This window comes from Musca autumnalis, unplaced genomic scaffold (assembly GCF_047663935.1).
Source record: "Musca autumnalis isolate F117 unplaced genomic scaffold, ASM4766393v1 scaffold_4, whole genome shotgun sequence".
Classification (NCBI taxonomy): domain Eukaryota; kingdom Metazoa; phylum Arthropoda; class Insecta; order Diptera; family Muscidae; genus Musca; species Musca autumnalis.
In genome coordinates, this window is record NW_027411977.1 from 76,552,185 (window position 1) to 76,575,081 (window position 22,897).

The 22,897-nt window shown below is 34.6% G+C and overlaps 1 protein-coding gene across 2 annotated transcripts in view; it reads right to left on the reverse strand.

Annotated features, from left to right (window-relative positions):
- Nucleotides 1-22,897, reverse strand: part of LOC141403615 (uncharacterized) — a 622,248-nt gene that overhangs the window by 312,770 nt on the left and 286,581 nt on the right. For both annotated transcript variants that reach the window (XM_073986301.1, XM_073986300.1), the window contains exon 3: nt 3,249-3,275. The gene's annotated coding sequence lies outside the window, so the exon portion shown is untranslated. The remainder of the gene's footprint in view (nt 1-3,248; nt 3,276-22,897) is intronic.

Genomic DNA, 22,897 nt, shown 5'->3' on the forward strand with positions numbered 1-22,897 from the left:
GTAGGTACAAACATACATATGTATGTATGCATAAATGTATAGAGTCCTTTGTGTGCAAATAAAAATTAATTTGTTCAAACAATTTACTCTGTCGTCGGTTGCGGTTACATACTGCAACTCCCTGTAAATGTTTGACATGAGCAAATTTTTGTTTTACATTTTGGTATTTGCAGTAAATAGCAAAGTGGATAACAGGGGACTTTAATACGGTGACTGGGAATACGTATTTAGTGGACACTTTTATAATTTGCAGATAAACAAGTCTTTCTTTTGAAAAATTTACTCCATTTTCCCTTAACAAGCTGAAACAGAACTAATAAATTCTTAACACTTGTTGAAGTTTCGACCCTCTCTTATACACTGTATATTTGTTCTCATTCTTTTTTGACGCTACATGCAATAGAAAAAGGACATGCTAAGCACAAAACTAAAACTCAAAATGTAAACAAATGACTGGGCGTTGTTAGACTGAAGCACCGTAGAAGATGGCCAGGCACGAAAAAAGTGCCAAATAAACAAAAACTTAAAATGATAAAATTAGCACGTACTCTACTTTGTCCAGCCACATGGGCAAAAAAAAAACAACAACAAAGAAAAGTGGACACAAAACAAATGTGTTCAAGTGTGGTTACTTTGTTGAGCATATCACGTCTCTCCCAATTCATACGAAACGTAGGACATGAAAACAGGCACGATTTTTTGTGCTTCGCTCAACAGTTGAAATGAATATCATTCTTGAAGTTGAGGGGAAAAAGTTTGTGGATTTTTTTTTTGCTAACTGCATTTAGTGAAACAACTGTAACAAATTTGTAAAAAGTTTACTTTGTTGATGAGTTTGTGTTTGTTGTTCCTTTGCTTAAATACTTTTTTGAAGTGTTTTTAGTGTCCATTTTTTGATGTAATTAGGACAGTAATTTGGGAATCACAAAAACCCCTACTTATCATAAACACCGCAATTGTGTGTTAACACATATTTCAGTTCAATTTCTCTATTTTTTGTACACTGCTCCTTCGAGTGGGTAGGTATTCTGACTCAGGTTTTGGTCACCAATATTTTTCAAAGATCCACAGAACATCAAACGTGGATTCTTTAGACAATATTTTTCAAGGATCCACACAACATCAAATGTAAATTTTTTAAACTATATTTTTCAAGGATCCACAGAACATCAAACTTGGATTTTTTTAGACAAAATTTTCAAGGATCCACAGAACATCAAATGTGGATTTTTTTAAAAATATTTTTCAAGAACTGCCAGACCATCGAACGTGGATTTGTTAAAGAATATTTTTCAAGAACCACCAGACAATCAAACGTGGATTTTTTAAAGAATATCTTTCACGTGGATTTTTTAAAGATTATTTTTTAAGAAACGCCAGATTTTTTAAAGAATATTTTTTAAAGAAAATTTTGCAAGAACCGCCAGACCACCTAACTTGGATTTTTTAAAGAATACTTTGCAAGAACCGCCAGACCATTAAAAATGGATTTTTTAAAGAAATTTTTTCAAGAACCGCCAGACCATTAAACGTGGATTTTTTAAAGAAATTTTTTCAAGAACCGCCAGACCATTAAGCGTGGATTTTTTAAAGGAATTTTTTCAAGAACCGCCAGACCATTAAACGTGGATTTTTTAAAGAAATTTTTTCAAGAACCGCCAGACCATTAAACGTGGATTTTTTAAAGAAATTTTTTCAAGAACCGCCAGACCATTAAACGTGGATTTTTTAAAGAAATTTTTTCAAGAACCGCCAGACCATTAAACGTGGATTTTTTAAAGAAATTTTTTCAAGAACCGCCAGACCATTAAACGTGGATTTTTTAAAGAAATTTTTTCAAGAACCGCCAGACCATTAAACGTGGATTTTATAAAGAAATTTTTTCAAGAACCGCCAGACCATTAAACGTGGATTTTTTAAAGAAATTTTTTCAAGAACCGCCAGACCATTAAACGTGGATTTTTTAAAGAACCGCCAGACCATTAAACGTGGATTTTTTAAAGAATATTTTTCAAGAAATGCCAGACCAACAAACGTAGATTTTTTAAAGAATATTTTTCAAGAAATGCCAGACCAACAAACGTGGATTTTTTAAAGAATATTTTTCAAGAAATGCCAGACCGACAAACGTGGATTTTTTAAAGAATATTTTTCAAGAACCGCCAGACCATCGAACCTGGATTTTTTAAGGAATATTTTTCAAGAACCGCCAGACCATCAAACGTGGATTTTTTAAAGAATATTTTTCAAGAACCACCAGACCATCAAACGTGGATTTTTTACAGAATATTTCTCGAGAACCACCAGACCATCAAACGTGGATTTTTTAAAGAATATTTCTCAAGAACAACCAGACCATCAAACGTGGATTTTTTAAAGAATATTTTTCAAGAAATGCCAGACCAACAAACGTGGATTTTTTAAAGAATATTTTTCAAGAACCGCCAGACCATCGAACGTGGATTTTTCAAAGAATATTTTTCAAGAACCGCCATACCATAGAACGTGGATTTTTTAAAGAAAATTTTTCAAAAACGGCCAGACCAATAAACGAATTTCGTTAAGAATATTACAAATATCCATATTTAATTCTGCTTTTTTGTTTTACCATAAGCTACGATAAATGTTGCCCACCCAAAATAAAAACGTCAACATTTTATTTGTCTAAATAAGCATTTTGCACTTGACCTCTTTATATGTATATCCCACATACACAAATTAACAAAGCCGAATCGTTTATGGGGGAAAGGGGAAAAAGGATGGTGTCTACTACATCCAATGGAGATTATGCAAATTTTATTCGTAACAGAAATTAGTCAAAAGATAAAAGTTTTGTTTTTCATGCAAAAATAAAATGGAAACGAAAGCAAAAACCCGGTGGCTTGTTCTGTCAACCTTACAACCATTCTGGGCGAACAAATGTTAAACCCCATTTCATTTTGAGTTTAATGAATAAAACAAACATCAAATTAATTAAAACACAAAAACCAACAACAAAAACAACGCAACGTTTGCACATTTAATTCTACGAAGCAGAAAATAATTTTCCTATTTTAAATTCATAGATTAAGTTAAGAGTAGACAGACGAATTAAATTTCATTAAATTAGTTTATTGTTTTTGGGATTTTGTTTTATGTAAAGAGTGGGCACCGATGTATGTGTACGTGTGTGTTGTGAAATGCTGTACTTGGAGGAAAAAAACATTTGTTTTTTGCGCAAAAATCTGTATTTCCTGCATCCCACTCACCTGTTTTAAATGTCTTGTGCGATAAATCTGAAAAAAGAGAGTAAAGAAATAATAAAATAAGATAATTACTTTTCAAACATAAGTTAAGTTGTAAGGCACTTGATAATTCTAGGACTTAAAACATACGAAAGTTTTCTTAAAGGTAATTACCAAAGCAGAACAAAGCAACTTGATAAAAAAAAACAAAATAAGAAAACGAGACAAAGGGTAGGAGCAAATGTAATGTAAAAACAAGTTTCCATTTTTGTGGGGTACCTTACTACAAAGACGTTTTTCCCTGAGATCATTGAAATCGCAACCCATGTGCGTTAGGAGTCCACAAGTTTATCTACAAGGAAGCTGCTCGGATGTAAATGTTTGTGGTAAGAAGGATTTATTTGGAGAAGTGGAACATGTAATTTGACGACAAACACCTTGAGATCTGCCCAAAAATATAAATAAAAATTCTAAAATTATTTTGTTCGTGAGGCTTTTTTTCGAATCACTTTATATGTAAGATTTTAAACAAAACTCATCAAAATATAAAACAGATATGAGATTGTGAAAGAACCATCTCCCTATTATATACACTTTTATACCATTTTTCACAACTTTTAACCTGTATGGGCTCAAACATTAACTTGATTTTTTCTTGAATCAGGTAAATTGCGTATGGAACACTTAAGCATGAGCCGACGACACGTAAGTCAGTTTTAGGGCTGATTTATCCTGATGACGTTATGTTAGTTTATGGTACTAAAATACATAATTTTACAAAGTCCGATCTGGGTTATCAATATTTTCCCTATATATATTCACCATAGATATTCCAAAAACAGTTTGGATCGAGCACACATAATCTTCTGAAAGAATTTATAATGAAAAACATCAATAAAATATATTTTGTGACCGCAGATAACGAAAATGTGAATAAAAACGGTAGAATATGGTCCTAAATCATATATAAAAAGCGAAAGCTTCTGGAGATGTTAAATATTATAGCTACAAATTGCTTTTGTTCAGAGACTCATAATGAAATTTGATTTGACACAACACCCAAAAAGTGAAGTATTTTAGGAGATCTTGATTCAGTATTGAATAAATTTAAATTAAGAGTCTAAAAGTTTAACAAATAATTTCTACCTTTAATATCTAAATTTGCAACGTCATAATCTTAAAAAAAGTATTTTACTTAGATATCTAGTTTGTTCTGGGACTTACAGTGAATTTTTGTGTAGAATATTTCTTTTTTTAACAGTTTTCGTCTAAAACTAAATTTCACGTTACTTTCATGCATCAACTCGAAAATTCGGCGACTTATATTGAAATTTGATGGAGAATGTTTTGTAGAATATTTTGATCTGATACGATTATATTTTAAAGAAGTTTTTTAAACGTTTTTAAAAAAAAAACGGACCAAAAAGACCCGTTTAGTGACTCGCACGAGGGTTAATTTTTTTCATAAAAAGATACCGCGCATTGTTGCCAGTAATATCGCGAAAGAAACGTTATACCTAAAATCCAAGAATTTCAAGGAATCTTATGTCGAATATTCTTCTTTTTTTCGGTCCACTTTCATAATCTGTGCGGGGTTTCTAGTAATTTTAAAAAAAAGTTCAATTTTGTTGTACTGTGCTATAGACCCTCATTACGGTACCTACAGATCTAACGTAATTTGAAACAAACTCGTGTTACAATATATTTTATATGCGGCACAATTATTGTGTCTACCTTTTTTGGTCAGATGTTGAGGGTATAGCTGGGTCAGCACAGCTGACTGACACTTTCTTACTTTTTATACCCTCCCCCCATACTATGGGGGGGTATATTAATTTTGTCATTCCGTTTGTAACTACTCGAAACAATAATTTTAGACCCTGCGAACTATATATATTTTTGATCAGCTTGCAATTCTACATCGATATGGTCATGTCTGTCTGTCTGTGGAAATCACTCTAGCGGTCGAACGGATTGAAGTAGGTTAATTTTCGGTATTGAAAATGGGCTATGTAGGTCCATGGGCGTAGCCAGGAATGTTTTTAGGTCTTTCCGGGGGGTCAAGTGCTTGTTTTTTCGTAATATTTATAATTTTTTACATCCAACTGAACTATTTTGTAGGATGTAGGGGGGGGGGGGGGATGCAGCTATTATTCCTGGCTACGTCGATGAGCAGGTCCACGTTTTGGTATAGCCCCCATACAAAGTGACGCGTGACGCTTCGACGTTTTAAGGAATTTTTAAGATATTTGTTCCATTTAACCACCGAGTTGGTTGTAATTTGGTATTTTGTGTCTCCAGAGGCTAAAAAACGTTTCTACCAAAAATACCGTATTTTGGTATAGCTCCCATATAACGCCTGATATATAGTACGCGTCACCTTAAGATATTTTGAATGTATAAGTCCTATTTGACTACCGAATCGGTTGTAATTTGGAATTTTGTGTTTCCCGAGACTAAAAAACATTTCTACCAAACAATGTTTATACAGGTCCACGTCTTGATATATCCACTATAGGACGGGATCTCCCGATGTTCAGTATTTCGAAGGTTTAAGCTTTATTATCCTAACAAAACGGCTGAAATGTGGTAGTTAGTTCTCCTTTGGGATAAGAAAAAACATTTCCACAGAAATTTGTCGGTATCGGTCCACGATATGGGTACCCCCCATAGACCGCTACATTCCGATTTTCGGTATTTTAAAGGTTTCAGTCTCATTATCACACCAAAGTGGCTGAAATTTGGTATTTAGTCTTTTTCGTTGCTAAAAAAACTTTCCCCCAGCAATTTGTCGGTATCGGTCTACGTTTTGATGTAGTCCCCATAGAATAGTGCCTCCCGATTTTCGATACTATGGAGGTTTTAGCCTCATTATACCCTACACCACTATGTGGGGAGGGTATTATAAGTTGGTTTTGGCCAAAAAGTTTGTAACGCATCGAAATAATAGTCGTAGACCCATACTTATATATATCAAAATGAATGTCTCGACGAGCTGAGTCGATCTGGCTATGTGTGTCCGTCCGTCAGTCCGTCCGTCCGTCCGTCCGTCTGTCCGTCTGTCCGTCTGTCCGTCTGTCCATCTAAACCTTGTAATCACGCTACAGGTCGCAATTTTGATCGGATCGTCACGAAATTTTGGGTGTTGATGGGGGTCCCGGAGGGGAAGAAGCCTATTGATTTTGGTGATGGTCGGATAATATTTAGGGGTCGGAATGGGCAAAAAACTTATGTGGATAAAAAGACAACGTTTTTTCCAAAGCGAATATCTCAGTTTATATATGGGGTATACCAAAAGCAAAACCTGACAATGAAAGCAGAAAATATCACCTTTCTAATGGTGTAAAGTAGGTTCTTGTAGGTGATCAAACAACGAAGATATCACAATAGTCGCAAATAAACCCCAAATTTTCATGTTTGTGATTTCAGTTATAATGACGAATATCACAGCTTTGGCTGAGGACTTTCCAAAAGCAAAACCTGACTATGAAAGTAGAAGATTCCACCTATACAATGATTCAAACTAGGTCGGCGTAGGTGACCAAATAGCGGAGATATCACAATAGTCGGTAATTCATCCCATTTTTCCATTTTTTTGGAAATCACGCTACAGGCCGCAATTTTGATCGGATCGTCACGAAATTTTGAGAGTTAATGGGGATCTCAAAGAGGAAGAAGCCTATTGATTTTGGTGAGGGTCGAATAATATTTAGGGGTCGGAATGGGCAAAAAACTTATTTGGATAAAAATACAACGTTTTTTTCCAAAGCTAATATCTCAGCTTCTATAAGGGGTATACCAAAAGCAAAACCTGACAATGAAGCAGAAAATATCACCTTTCTAACGATGTAAAGTAGGTTCTCGTGGGTGATCAAACAACGAAGATATCACAATAGTCGCAAATTAAACCCAAATTTTCATGTTTGCGATTTAAGTTATAATGACGAATATCACAGCTCTGGTTGGATACTTTGCAAATGCAAAGCCTTACTATGAAAGTAGACGATCCCATCTTTACAATGATGCAAACTAGGTCGGCGTATGTGACCAAATAACGGAGATATTGCAATATTCGATAATACATCCCATTTTTCCATTTTTTTGGAAATCACGCTACTGGGTCTCACAGAGGAAGAAGCCTATTGATTTTGATGATGGTCGGATAATATTTAGGGGTCGGAATGAGCAAAAACTTTATTTGGAGAAAAAGTCAACATTTTATTCCAAAGCAAATATCTCAGCGTATATAACGGGTCTACAAAAAGCAAAACCTGGCAATGAAAGTATAAAATATCACCTTTACAACAATGTGACGTAGGTTGTCGTAGGTGGTCTATCAACGAAGATATCGCAATAGTCGCTAATAAAACCCAACTTCTCATTTTTGTGATTTTAATAATAATGACGGATATCACAACTTTGGTTGGGGACCTTCTAAAAGCAAAGCCTGACTAAGAAAGTAGAAAATCCCATCTTTGAAATTATGCAAAGTAGGTTGGCGTAGGTAGTCAAATAATAGAAATATCGCAATAGTCGTTAATGCATCCCTTTTTCGGAATTTTGATCGGATCATCACGAAATTTTCTCACAGAGATAGAAGCCTATTGATGTTGGTGATGTCAAATATAAAATTAAATATTAATTATTTTGGTTCAGTTCGCCTTAAGTCATTTGGTATAAAATGCAGATAGGTGAAAACTTTCGTATCTCCATAAAAGAAATGTTTTCGAGTGAAAAGATTATTCACAGAGTTAGTGGTGTAGGGTATCACATAGTCGGCCCCGTACCGACTATAGCCTTTTCTCACTTGTTATCACACCGAAATGACTGAAACTTGGTATTTAGTCTTGTGAGGGACTACAAAACTTTCCCAAAGAAATTTGTCGGTAACGGTCCCGGTTTTGATACCCCCCATAAAACGGTACATTCCGATTTTCGGTTTTAGCCTCATTATCACAGCGAAATTTGGCTGAAATTTGGTATTTAGTATTTTTCGGTGCAACAAAACTTCCTCCCAGAAATTGATTGGTATAGGTCAAATTTTGATATACCTCCCTCAGAATGCTACATCCCGATTTTCGGTATTTTCAAGGTTTTAGCCTCAATATACCACTAAAATGGCTTGAATTTGGTATTTAGTCTTCTTTTGGGTATTAAACTTTCCACCTGACATTTTTTGGTATACGTTAACGTTTTCATATAGCCTTTATCGAACGGTACCTCCTGGCTTTCGGCAGTGTCAAAGTTTTAGCCTCAATATACCATGGAAATGGCTGGAATTTGGTATTAAGTCTTCATTGGGGGCATCAAATTTTTCACCTGAAAGTTGTCGGTATAGGTCCACGTCTTCATATAGCCCCCATCGAACGGTACCTCCTGACTTTCGGTATTGTCAAAGTTTTAGCCTCAAAATACCATGAATATGGCTGGAATTTGGTATTAAGTCTTCCTTTGAGGTATAAAACTTTCCACCTGGAATTTGTCGGTATATGTCAATGTCTTAATATAGCCCCCATAGAACGGTACCTCCCGATTTTCGGTATTTTGAAAAATTTGGTCCCAATATCCAATCCAAATGGCTGAAATTTAGGGGTATAAAAATTCGTTAGGGGTATAAAACTTTTAAAACTGGAATTTGTCGTATAGGTTCACGTCTTCGTATAGCCCCCATAGAACGGTACCTCCCAATTTTCGGTATTTTGAAAGTTGTAGCCTCAATGTACCACTGGAATTGGAGTATAAAACTTGCCACAAGAAAATTGTCGGTATAGGTCATTATATAGTCCCCTAGAACGGAACTCACAGATTTTCGACATTTTGAAAGCTTTAAAAACATTATAACAGGTACAAAACATTGCTTGCAAAAAATCAGACAGCATACGTCCACGTTTTGCCAAAGGCCCCATATAAGAGTATCATCCAATTTAAAATTGTTTGAAAATGTTCCTATCGAATTGGCTGTTAATTGGAATTTTGTGTTCCCAGAAGATAGAAAACTTACTCGCAAAAACTGTCCATACACAAAAATGTAGGTTTCATATAACCTTCTTGGACCGGTATTGCCGAATTTTATATATATCGATGGGTTTTTGTTAAATTTTCGAACAGAGATTGCTGTAATTTGGTATTGTGTTCAGTCAGTGGATAAAGAAAGTGATTATCATCAGTAAATATATTATTCTTCTCCACGCAATTATACTTAACGTAGAGAAAGAGCTTAGCAGTTACTAATTGTTCATATTTACTTCAATACAAAGCTGGTGAAGGGTATAAAAGTTCGGCCCAGCCAAACATAACGCCGTTCATACTCGTTCTTGTTAAAGTTGACATGCAGTAGAACTCCTTAAAATGCCATGTAATCAAAACACAACAGGCCGCTACAGAAAAATATAAAAGAATCCAACCTATTCACATGAGCGGGAAAGTGTATTTCCCGCTAAGCTTCTTACAGTAATTTACATTCGACTGTGTAAAATGTTCTCTTTGCGTGTAAGACTAAAATAGTGTGTTCTCAGAAAAAAGAGACGATTCAATTTTATTTATATTAAGTGCTAGGAAACGTGATGAGATTTTCAAGGAAAAATTGTGTTTCTTAAATAAAGCCACAGAAGAAGTCATTGTGTTGCAGAAACATATACACACACACTTAGTACTGCTCTGTAATATGAACATCACGAAATCGACATGTATTTGTAATCTTTTATATATTCACATACATAAATGCGCTCCTAAAATCCCTTCTTGCAATAAAAGTTATATAAATAAACGAACGACTGACGAAATGAATGAATGAAAATAATGTATGTATGTATGCGGGTTGAGGATGTGAATGTTTGAAACACACCATATAACCAAGTAGTCCCACACATGTACTCAACAATTTGATATTTCTTCATGTTATTGTTGTTGTACATTATATTATTACACCTACACTATTATAGCACACATAGTACACCCTTAAACACTTAAAGGCACACACGCACACAATCATAGCTCTCATGTCCCTAAGTCTTGATTTAAAATAAAATTCCATAAATGTTTACAACTGGTAGTTTGGTTGGTTCTTTATGTGCCTTGTCGAGCCTTGTGTATGTATGTATGTATGTATTTAGATAAGGAAAACTGTAATGTATAACGGTTGCTGCTACTGCTGTTAGGCATGTGTCGCTGATCCTGGGAATCGCATTAAATACGAATTATGTATTTATAATTGAAATTCTACAAATGTGTTAAATTGCCCTTAGTGAAAGGAAATGTAGCTGAGCATTTGGAGAGATTGCAGCGAACCACAAAAACCACTCGCACCTGTTTTAATCCAGAAAATCACTTAAGTTGTTGTTGTCATTTGGTCTGATAAAAAAGTCTACTTAGTTTTGCTATTAATGTCGGTATGTTTTTTTTTCACTAGCATAAATGTAAAGTTTATGTTTTATGTACCCTTTTAAATGTGTATAGTAGCTTCATAAAATTTGGCAATGTTTTTGAGGTAGCTGTGGGGATTAATGTTTTATAGACGTTGTGGAGAGGTTGGGTGAAAATGACGCTAGTTTTTATCTAGGTTAAACAAATCGAGCTATTTAAATAATTTAGAGAGCATGTCTATTATTTCGCGTAATTATTTTTATGTTTTGAAGCTTTGTATAAGATCCGTTCCAGGCGAAAGGACTTATAAGGTCCCAGAAAATTAAAGATATTTCAGGAACCAAGATTGACTTGTTGTTGTACAGCGCGACAAACAACATTTGAAATTCTAAGTACAAAGCACAAGTACACACACAAACACAAGTATAATGGAGATACTTACGTGTTGTTTATTGTTATTTAAGATAAAACAAGTAAAAAAGTATCAGTCGGGTTTGCCGACAGAGATATACCCTCAGCCTCTATATATTGAAGCTTTTTTTTCTCCAAAAAACGTATGTATTTAGGGGGTTTTAAAAATTTTAAAGATCAAAAGTTTTGCATAGGAGATACTAAAAGGAATGGATCGACACTGGTCAATATGGAAGTGGATCCCCAGCCACTACATATGGTGCCTATGGGGTTTTTACACCTTTCGGGCTGTTTGCTCAAGAAGTATGGACTTGCCCCTAAAAAAACTTTTACCATAGTAATTGAGGCAGCGAATGCAAGTTGCTTCAACAAAAATCAAAGTGATTCGATATCAGGTCTTAAAGTGAACTTATCCGAAATTTTGTGGGGGAGGTACCGGATGGAGTGGACAAATATAGTCCATATTTGAACCTGATCTATATCTGGTAGATATATTAGAATGTGTAAAGTATGGACCAATTCGGCCACTTCCTTCAAGAGTTACCGCACGAACAATTTTTCCGAACATTTTTGAACTTTTGTGGGGAGGTACCTGAAGGAGTGGACCGATATGGGTTATCTTCGAACTTAAACTATGTTTGGACAAAATATTACTAAGGCCAATTGTTGGACCGAATCGGCAGGTCCGTTCTAGAGTTATCTTGCGCTCCAACCACATCACACGGTGCCATAGGGTTTTTTTTTTGCAACTTTCATGCTATTTTCTCAGGAAGTACGGACTTGCCTTTAATGAAACTTGTACCATCGTATTGGGGGCAGTGAATACAAGTTGCTAAAACAAAAATCAAAGCGATTCGAGAGATGGCCCTAAACTGAACTTTTCCGAAAATTTGTGTGGGAGGTAACCGAAGGAGTGGACCGATTGAGTCCATATTGAAACCTTATATAAGTCTGGTACACATTTCAGGATGTTCAAAGTATGGACCAAATCGGTTACTCCCTTCAAGAGTTATCGTGCGCACAACTTTTCCGATCATTTTCGAACTTTTGGGAGATACCGGAAGGAGTGGATCCCATCTTCGAACTTAAACTAAGTTTGAGCAAAATATTACGAAAGCCAAAATTTGAACCGAATCGGTTCATCCGTTTGAGAGTTATCGTGCGCTCCAGCCAGCCAGACAGACAGACGGACATTGCTCAATCGACTCCAAATTGTCTGAAACACATTTCGTCCAAACATACTTGGGGTCTAAACCATTATTTCGATGAGTCACATTTTGCCCGTATGAAAGTGTATATACCCTCGTTAGCATAAATGCTGAGGGTATAAAAAGAAATGTTGGTGTCGATATGCAGTTTTAACATACCGTCAAAGAACTGATGACTTGAGGCATGCGTTTATTTCATCTGATCGAATTGTATAACTTGAAGTGTTTGTTTGAAATCCAAACGTAAATTTCTTCTTAAATCCTTTAAGAACATTTCTAGAGCTTCTAGGGAATTTTAATGTACCATCGTACATTCGTTTCAGATGATAACTTCTATTTAATATTGCATGTGCCCTTCATTTAAATGAATGTCAAGTGGCAACTTAAGGCCAAATGTGTCGTCCTTCCACCTTCTTATAATATTTCTTATATACCTTATGAAGTTATAGCTATCGATATGTTGCCTTCTAATATAACACTTGCTTTCCAATAAGACCAAAGCTTCGTTATGCATAACATCTGGTATTTCCATTGATGTATAACATATTTATGAAAGTGGGGGTTGCCGGGTCTCATGGCTAAAATATGTACCCAGAGTTGGGGAAACGGACACGTTCGTACGTTTTACATATATAGCGCTCCCGCTCCTCCAAAATTCAACAAAGTATATAGCTTATTTCCATCAAGGGCCATCCCAGTGCATCATCTGAAAATGACATGGACACTGGTTTGAAAGTTTTGGAGTTATAACATATTAAAAAAAGTGGACGTGGTCGGGTCTCTAGTACCTAGGGTCGGAGACACAACCACTATTGCCTCGCAAATTAATTTTCTCACCCATATGTTTGTCAGTTTTGCTAAAATGGCGTTTTTAAAAATTAGGGCATATGGGAGGTACCCTGCCCCTCCGAAATTCAACAAAATATATAACTCGGAATCTCGGTTCAGTAGTTTTTGATATATAACATATTGAAATAGTGGGTGTGCTAATATAGCGTTTTCAAAAAAACAGGGCATAGGTTTCCCCGCCCCCTCCGAAATTCAACAAAATATATAACCTAATTTCACCAGGGATACTTCCTGAACATTCTTTGAAATTTATTTTGTTTTTCAAAATAGTTAGTAAACAACTTTAATTTATTAGTGGGGAAAAAAATGGCGATGTTTACCAAGGGTAAGGCAGGGAAGACTATAGTTTCAGATCTCACCACAGATCTTCATCAGTTCCCTTGTTTCTTGTTTTTCAACAAGAAACTTTTTATACCCAAATGTCAATTGCCCGCTCAAATAGATACGTGTGCAAAGAAACACTCTGAACGAGAATTTCTGGGAAAGATTTGGTTTTGTTTGCAAGTGAAGTTGCTCGAGTTTAGGTAGTGCCGAAGAAATTCTCGATCAGAGTGTTTCTTTACACACGTATCTATTTGAGCGGGCAATTGACACTTGTTGAAAAACAAGAAACAAGGGAACTGATGAAGATCTGTGGCGAGATCTGAAACTATAGTATTCCCTCCCTTACCCCTTGGTAAACATCGTCAATTTTTTTCCCACTATTAAATTCAAGTTGTTTTAATAAAATATTAAGACAATGACCATGGGATTAAGCCTGACTATTTTGAAAAACAATATAGAAGTCGTCATCCCAAATAAAAAACGCCAACCTTCCCCATTCTTAGAAATTTTTAAGGAAAATCGGTTCAGTAGCATTGGATATATAACATATTTAAAAAGAGGGCGTGCTAAAACAGTGTTTTTATACCCTCCACCATAGGATGGGGGTATATTAAGTTTGTCACTACGTTTGTAACTACTCGAAATAATCATTGTAGACCCCACAAAGTATATATATTCTTGATCAGCGTGCAATTCTACATCGATATAGCCATGTCCGTCCGTCTGTCCGTCTGTCCGTCTGTGGAAATCACTCTAGCGTCCGAACGGATTGACGTAGGTTGATGAAATTTTGGGAAACTATGTTATATTTACGTAGGACTTTTGGTATTGAAAGCGGGCTATGTAGGTCCACGCTTTCGTATAGCCCCCATACAAAATGACGCGTGACGCGTCGTCGTTTTAAGGAATTTTTAAGATATTTGACCCATTTTACCACCGAATTGGTTGTAATTTGGTACTTTGTGTCCCCAGAGGCCAAAAAATATTGCTACCAAAGTTGGGTTATATAGGTCCACGTTTTGGTATAGCCCCCATATAAGGCCCCATATAAAGTACGCGTCATTTTAATATATTTTGAATGTATTAGACCCATTTGACCACAGAATTGGTTGTAATTTGGAATTTTGTGTCTTCAGAGGTCAAAAAACATTCCTACCAAAGTTGGGTTATATAGGTCCACGTTTTGGTATAGCCCCCACATAAGGCCCCTTATAAAGTACGCGTCATTTTAATATATTTTGAATGTAATAGGCCCATTCAAAAGAATTGGTTGTAACTTAGTATTTTGTGTTTCCAGAGGCTAAGAAACATTTCTTCCATAAAATGTTTATATAGGTCCACGTGTTGATATAGCCCCCATAGGACGATATCTCCCGATTTTCGATATTTTGAACGTTTTAGCCTCATTATCACACCGAGATGGCTGAAATTTGGTATTTAGTCTTCTTTAGGCGTATAAAACTTTCCCTCAGAAATTTGTAGGTATAGGTCCACGCCATCATATAGCCTCCATAGAACAGTACATTCCGAATTTTGGTATTTTGAAGGTTGTGGCCACATTAATCCACCAAAATGGCTGAAATTTGTGGTGGAGGGTATAAAAAGTTCGGCCCGATCGAACTTAACGCTTTTCTTACTTGTTACTCCGAAATTCAGGTCTTTAAGCCCTAGGTACATAGGGTCGGAGATTTAAACACCGTTTGTGAGGACGAAAATCGTCCCTCATTTTCGGCCACACAAAATGCCTGTGTTGAAAGGGGATGGATTTGTAGAGTCCATTATTTGTTTTTCCAAATTATTATTTTGTTCTGAATTATTTTTTTCCTTCTCGTCATTGTTTTCATTGCCAACCAGCTCCCGTTACTCAAAACACAAACAAGGTACCGTTATCCGAGGGGCCACGTGGTGGGAGGAGAAGCAGGGAGGCAGCGTCGGGAAGGCTGTTGGAAAGAAACCTGGAAGTCAATACCGATGCAATAAAAGCGAGTGAGAAATCAAAGTGGGGATCAGTCGTGTACCACCCACCAGTGAACAAAGTACTACCAACCGCGACACCAGCGAAGTTAAAAATAAACAGGATGTGAGTTGACCTAGTGAAACAGTGTGAAAGTGCGAATAGTGTATAACATATCAAACTTTGTTAAATTTTACCGCGAGTCTTTGATTCGACATGGCCATGGACTATAACATCTCAAACTTTGTTAAATGTTACCGCGAGTCTTTGAGTCGACGTGGCCATAGACTATAACATCTCAAACTTTGTTGAATTTTACCGCGAGTCTTTGAGTCGACGTGGCCATGGACTATAACATCTCAAACTTTGTTAAATGTTACCGCGAGTCTTTGAGTCGACGTGGCCATAGACTATAACATCTCAAACTTTGTTGAATTTTACCGCGAGTCTTTGATTCGACGTGGCCTTGGACTATAACATCTCAAACTTTGTTAAATGTTACCGCGAGTCTTTGAGTCGACGTGGCCATAGACTATAACATATCAAAATTTGTTAAATTTTCCCGCGCGTTTTTGAGTCGACGTGGCCATAGACCATAACATATCAAATTTTTTTAAATTTTCCCGCGAGTCTTTGAGCCGACGTGGCCATTGACTTTAATATATCAAAATTGAATTCGTCGCAACTCAAAACCAACATAGGCCGGAAATTTCCAAGCTCATCGGAACGCGAGACAACGAAGTGACCCGTGGACACCGACGAAACTCCAGCCCTTCTGAAACAGAGCCACTGTAGCTCCAAAACGGATGATCCGATCTTTATATGTCTATGTGGAATTATTATACACATAATAATCTTTTCCTCAAGCGAAAAATATTTTCCAATAAAATTTTCCAGTCAAAATTAAAATTTTGATGTTGATTGTTGACCATTTCTTTAAAAATGGATAATTTTTAATTCCGTTTCGCTTAAGGAAAAGATAATTAGGTTCTTAATGATCCCACAAAAATATATGCTGATTGGTTTATTCGTTTTTGAGCACAGTGGGCACCGCAAACTGCTTTACTAAAAACAGTGTTTCGTAGGCGGCCATTTGTCAGAACACTGTGCAATATCTTTCAACAAAAAATTCCTAAAGTAGCTCAAGATGTGACCTTTTAGATGAAAAAAAATTATACTAAATGTTTTTTCTTGTCGTGCTCAATAAGTGGTCATAACTCCTTAAAATGCAAAAGTGCATTCATTCCCGCTACAGGAAATCGTTTAGAGAAAAAAGGTCAAAAAGTCATAACCCTAACCTACATACGTATGCAGATCATATGTATGTATGTCAAGAGAAATATGTAATGGTATTTATTTTACTAAATAATGTAACCAAGTTATGACTTCTTTAATATTACATTACTTTGTACTATATTTTGGAAAACTAAAAAGAAAAATTGCCACAAAGGGAAACCTTAACCAACCAACATTTGAATATGAATTTCTGAGTAAAATAGCAGCAAAGCTACTGGGAATTTTGTTTGACAAAAAATAATCAAATAAATTAGATGCACTAAAAGGGAGGCGGAAATGGTTTTTGAAATGAAATGTTTTAAAACTGAAAATACCCCAAAGTCAAATCTTTCCATTTGAACGTTTATTTTTCTTTGCTTTTGTTTTAATTTTTAATGGTTTCTTATTTTCTTTGATTTCTTCTTTTCATACAACTTCAATCGCATAACCTTCTAAGCAATTTGTTTTCCATTAAAGCCAAAGAAATCATTCATTCATTGGATTGAATGTAGCGCCATAAATATAAATTTTGTAAAATGAAAATGAATGGTTTCCGTTTTTTTTGTTTGGTGCAAATGAAATTAAATTACTTTCCAAACTGATGTTATTTTACAAAGATAACCAAAATTTATGAATGACTTTCAGAATTTACAGCAGACGAAAAACATTTCCGGAATGATATTTGTTCTCTTATTTGATTTAACTGCTATTTACATAAAACTTATTGAAAATTAAATTGATTAGTGGAACAAAATCAGCTTAAGAGTATGCTTTTAGTTCTTAAGTGTAGGCACAAACTCAATTGATGTAATGTTTAAATGTGAACTTAAATGTTGATTTGTTATAACTTTATTGATGTTCAAGTGCATACTAATAATTACCACTTCTGTAGATATGTGTGTGTCTACCAATTATTTTATTATGAGAAGATAGATGTTGATTGTTTTCTGAGAAGAATCACTGTATGAAAAAATACATTAATTAGGCAGTGTGTTTGTAATTGAAACATTTCGCCAACAGATTTGCCCATGAGGATATCAGACTAATTGACTTTCTTTTCGAATATATGCAACGCATGGGTTTTTGCTTGTTATATCGGCAACAATTATCACAATGTATCCTCACATGTTAAATTCATCGAACATATTTTGGAGTCCTTCTGTTACCATGTAAGCTTTCCCATCTTTCAATTGTAGTGCATCCACGGCCTGATATTCAAAGCTCAAAGTGTATATTTTTACTTCTCCAGATTAAGCTTCTTACCAAGTAATCCTTCACTCCAGCAGATACCCTTCTGAATTCCCGGCTGACGTGAGGTGGGTATTTTGATGCCCTCAGGTAAAAGCTGCTGGCACACTGTGCTGCTTTGTGATGTGTGTTTTCCATATGATTGCCGAGTTTGTAGTAATGCAGCAAGATAAAGCTCGGTATCAGTTTTGAGTGACATCTTTGCTCAAATATAAAGAGGACATTAGTAGAAAGTTAAGAATGCTGGACACATATTTTCACAAAGAAAAATATTTTATCTGGAAAAAATCAAATCATCAAATCGTAATTTTTTAAATTGGTGCCTTTTGCTTGTTGGTGGAAAATCTGCACTGTGGAACAATCAGGTATCGCTGAGCTGGTAAGTAAGGACACAGCAAATTCCGTTGCCCCCTGTCGCACAATTACCGTTGAAGTAACTAACGCGGCCTCTGCTAAAAATTAATAGTTTGTAGAGGCTCGTATCCTTTTTGTACACTAATTTGCGTTTTAACTTTGTGATGTCAGTTCATTCAATCAAGTCAACGTTCGTACAGTTCTAGAAGTTTTGCTATTTCTACATAAATGGCTTGATAGGGTATATGCGGTAAGGCCAATGTTTTGCTCCATAGGTTTTAAATATGCATTTAAATAATGACTGCATACATCAATAAAAAACAATATCCTTCCAACCACATCAACAGATACAACACGAAAGACATCGGTAAGTTTTAATCACAACAGATAGCCACATCATATTCCGCTCAACTGACCCAATTGCTTAAACAAAACACACCTCGTCCCGATAAAATATTAGCACAATGGCAGAGTATTGTCCACTCCATGCAAACAGCCGCTAAATCCATACATTGTTACCAGAGACCTCCACTAACGAATCCATGATATGACCAGGGCCCTATTCTACGAAACAACTTATCAACTTTTCATTTTGCACTTAGCAATATTTTTGATAATTCGCAAATTTTTGCGTTCCACAGAACTCTTATTTTTGATAAGTGATAAGTTGCTAATGATAAATTGAGTTTGCTAAGTTTTCAAACAAATGTTGCTCTCTTTTTTATTTCTGCTATTTCTCCTCTGCTAAGTGAAAAGTTGTAAGTGCAAAGTGTAGTTTGCTAAGATTTTGCAAAAAGTGTGCTCTTTCCTTCCACAGACAACTTTGCATTTTGTTTTTGCAGACCAAATTTTGATAAGTTAGTCTACAATTTGCGGGAAAACGTTCTCTTTGCCAATGTGCATTGTTAAAATAAGTAAAGTTTTTAAAACGTTCCAAAGGGAGATTTTGTTCGGAAATATTGAAAACGCGGTAATGATAAGAAATTATAAGGATCCACCCCCTCAGAACTTCCATCTCCCAACTTCCACCCTCAGAACCATCGCCCTCAGAACTTCTACCCTGTGAACCACACCCTTCTTAACTTCCACCCTCCGTACTTCGACCCCATTCCGAACTTCCAACCTCCAAATCACCCCATTCCGAACTTCCCACCTCCGAATCACCCCATTCCGAACTTCCAACCTCCGAACTTCGACCCTCCGAACCACACCATAAATCACTTAGACTTTTTTATTTTATTTTAATTTTATCTTCATTTTATGTTTATTTTATTTTTATTTTATTTTATTTTATTTTATTTTATTTTATTTTATTTTATTTTATTTTATTTTATTTTATTTTATTTTATTTTATTTTATTTTATTTTATTTTATTTTATTTTATTTTATTTTATTTTATTTTATTTTATTTTATTTTATTTTATTTTATTTTATTTTATTTTATTTTATTTTATTTTATTTTATTTTATTTTATTTTATTTTATTTTATTTTATTTTATTTTATTTTATTTTATTTTATTTTATTTTATTTTATTTTATTTTATTTTATTTTATTTTATTTTATTTTATTTTATTTTATTTTATTTTATTTTATTTTATTTTATTTTATTTTATTTTATTTTATTTTATTTTATTTTATTTTATTTTATTTTATTTTATTTTATTTTATTTTATTTTATTTTATTTTATTTTATTTTATTTTATTTTATTTTATTTTATTTTATTTTATTTTATTTTATTTTATTTTATTTTATTTTATTTTATTTTATTTTATTTTATTTTATTTTATTTTATTTTATTTTATTTTATTTTATTTTATTTTATTTTATTTTATTTTATTTTATTTTATTTTATTTTATTTTATTTTATTTTATTTTATTTTATTTTATTTTATTTTATTTTATTTTATTTTATTTTATTTTATATTATTTTATTTTATTTTATTTTATTTTATTATACCCTCAGCATTTATGCTAACGAGGGTATATACACTTTCATACGGGCAAAATGTGCCTCATCGAAATTGTGTTTTTAGACCCCAAGTATGTTTGGACGAAATGTGTTTCAGACAATTTGGAGTCGATTTAGCAACGTCCGTCCGTCCGTCTGTCTGTCTGGCTGACTGGAGTGCACGATAACTATCTAACGGATCAACCGATTCGGTCCAAAATTTGGCTTTCGTAATATTTTGTCCAAATCTAGTTTAAGATCGAAGATGGGTTATATCGGTCGACTTCTTTCGGTACCTCCCCCACAAAAGTTCGAAAATGTTCGAAAAAAATGTGCAAACGATAACTTTTAAAAGGAGCAACCGATTTCGTCCATATTTTACACATCATGTAATGTCTATCAGACTTAGATGAGGTTCCAGTATGGACTCAGTTGGTCCGCTCTTTCGGGTACCTGCCATACAAAATTTCAGAAAAGTTCAGTTTGGAGCCTGCTCTCGAACCGCTTTGAATTTTGTTGTAACAACTTGTATTCACTCACTACCCCCCCATACGACGGTACAACTTTCATGAGGGGCAACTACACACTTGCTGAGGAAATAGCCTGAAAGGTGCAAAAAAACCCCCTATGACACCGTGTGTAGTGGTTGGAGCGCAAGGTACCTTTAGAACGGATTTACTCAATCGGTCCAAAATTTGTTCGTCGTAATATTTTTGTCCACCCAGCTAAGATGAGATAAAGACAGCAATAAACCGGCTGAAGAATAATAAGGCAGCAGGAGCCGATGGCTTACCAGCCGAGCTGTTCAAAACAGGAGGCGACATGCTGGTAAGGTGTATTCAACAGCAAGTTAGCACAATCGGGCAGGAAGAAAGAGTACCCGACCACAAGAAAGGAAATAAGACTGTATACTCTAACTATAGGGGTATAAGTCTGTTCCCTATTGCATACAAGATAGTGTCAGGGATAATGTGAGAACGACGAAAGCCTATGGTCAATGAAATAATTGGGCCATACCAATGCCGCTTTAGACCTGGCCCAAGAGATGCAAATCGATACTTACCACCTCTTTGTCGAGGTAAAAGAAGTGGCACAATATATCACTATGCAACACTGAAAATGCAAACAACTTCTAGTATGAATTTTTTGAAAGTACATATTTAGACTACAAAAGCCCTAGAAGGTTTTTGTCCTGTCAGATCCAGTTCGGATTTTATGGCCTCATCTAAACCGGGCTAAAAATACACTTTTTTGCATTTATCAGGCCTTTATCTCAAAAACGCATAGTAATTTGGCTTTGTTGTCTTTAGCAATATTGTAGCCCTAAACTAGTAGTACTTATCTTTTGAACAGATCACATAAGAAAAACTTCAACTAGGTCATCAAAATCTATAAAATATAGAAAATTTTACATAATTGCGGAAATTCTGCTCAATATCGATAGCTAAACTATTGGGAGTTGAACCAAGTAACCTTTTGCAAAAATCCTCCAAATAAAGTTCTCAACAATTCTTCGGAACATTCTGAAACTTTAAAATGCTTACTTCATGTTGTTTCAGTGGTATTTTGGATCATATCTTTTACAACACGTATTACAAACACAGTTCACACCAAGAGTTTATTCTCGCATTTCGGATTTCACTACATTATTGACATTTTTATTAAATCGTCGCACAGTGGTTCAGAATCGTTTTTTCCTGGTCAAAATTCTGTAACTTTTGAACTTTTTATTTTTGGCCAGGAAAATCGTGCGTCGTTGAAAAATGTACTGAAAACAAGGAGATAGAGGCATTTTACAACAATGATATGTTCTGAAGAGTTGTGTACTACATTCCAGGGAATATTTTTTCAAAAGAAAATATCCAGAAAAAATTAAACGTTTTGGAGATACGGTGCGAAATGTATAAAAATTGTGGAATTTTTGCATATATTTTGAAATTTGAGCCAATAAATGTAGTTTTTCGAGTTCATTATGTGTCCAGATTTGTCATTTCTGTCCTTATCTACAAATTTGCTTCAGAGGTCAGAAGAAGATTCGCATTGGTTTCAGAGATATAGCCCCGAATTTCTTTAAAAATGCAATATTTAACCATGTTTAGATGGGGCCATAAAATCCGTGCTGGATCTGACACAACAAAACCCAACTAGGGTTTCTTGTCGTTTGGGTCTTTACTTTCAAAAAATCCTCAGTTCGAATTGTTTGCACAAGATCACCTTAAAAATATTGCACAGTGTATACCACCGACATTTTTTTCAATTTTTGAATAAAATTTTAAAATGTTTAAAATTTTTCAAGAAATATGTAAAGTATTTGGAGGAAGTATTACAGAGAATTACTACATTAACTACATTGGTATACTTATTGTCCAACATATTTGAAAGTATAAAGACTAATGAACACGTTAGGCTTTTTGAGCAATTTTCCACATAGTTTTTGTTAAGTTTTAAAGTGTTGTTTAAGCGTTTATTCGTAATTTTAGGCTGACTGCAAGTGTTACTTACTTCAGAACAAGGTGTTTATTTGTATTTATTGAACTTTTGTTGCCTATTACGTCCAATACTTTAGCTTATAAACAACATTAAGAAACAACATTCTTGCGATCTTTTGTTTTTGAAATTTTTGATAAGAGCAATTCAACAATAAAAGATAAAATCGTTGCTTAATGTTTGTGGTTTTAAATTTTTGTATATAGTTTCTAGCACGTTTTTGTAATGAACTATTTTAAACATCATAACAA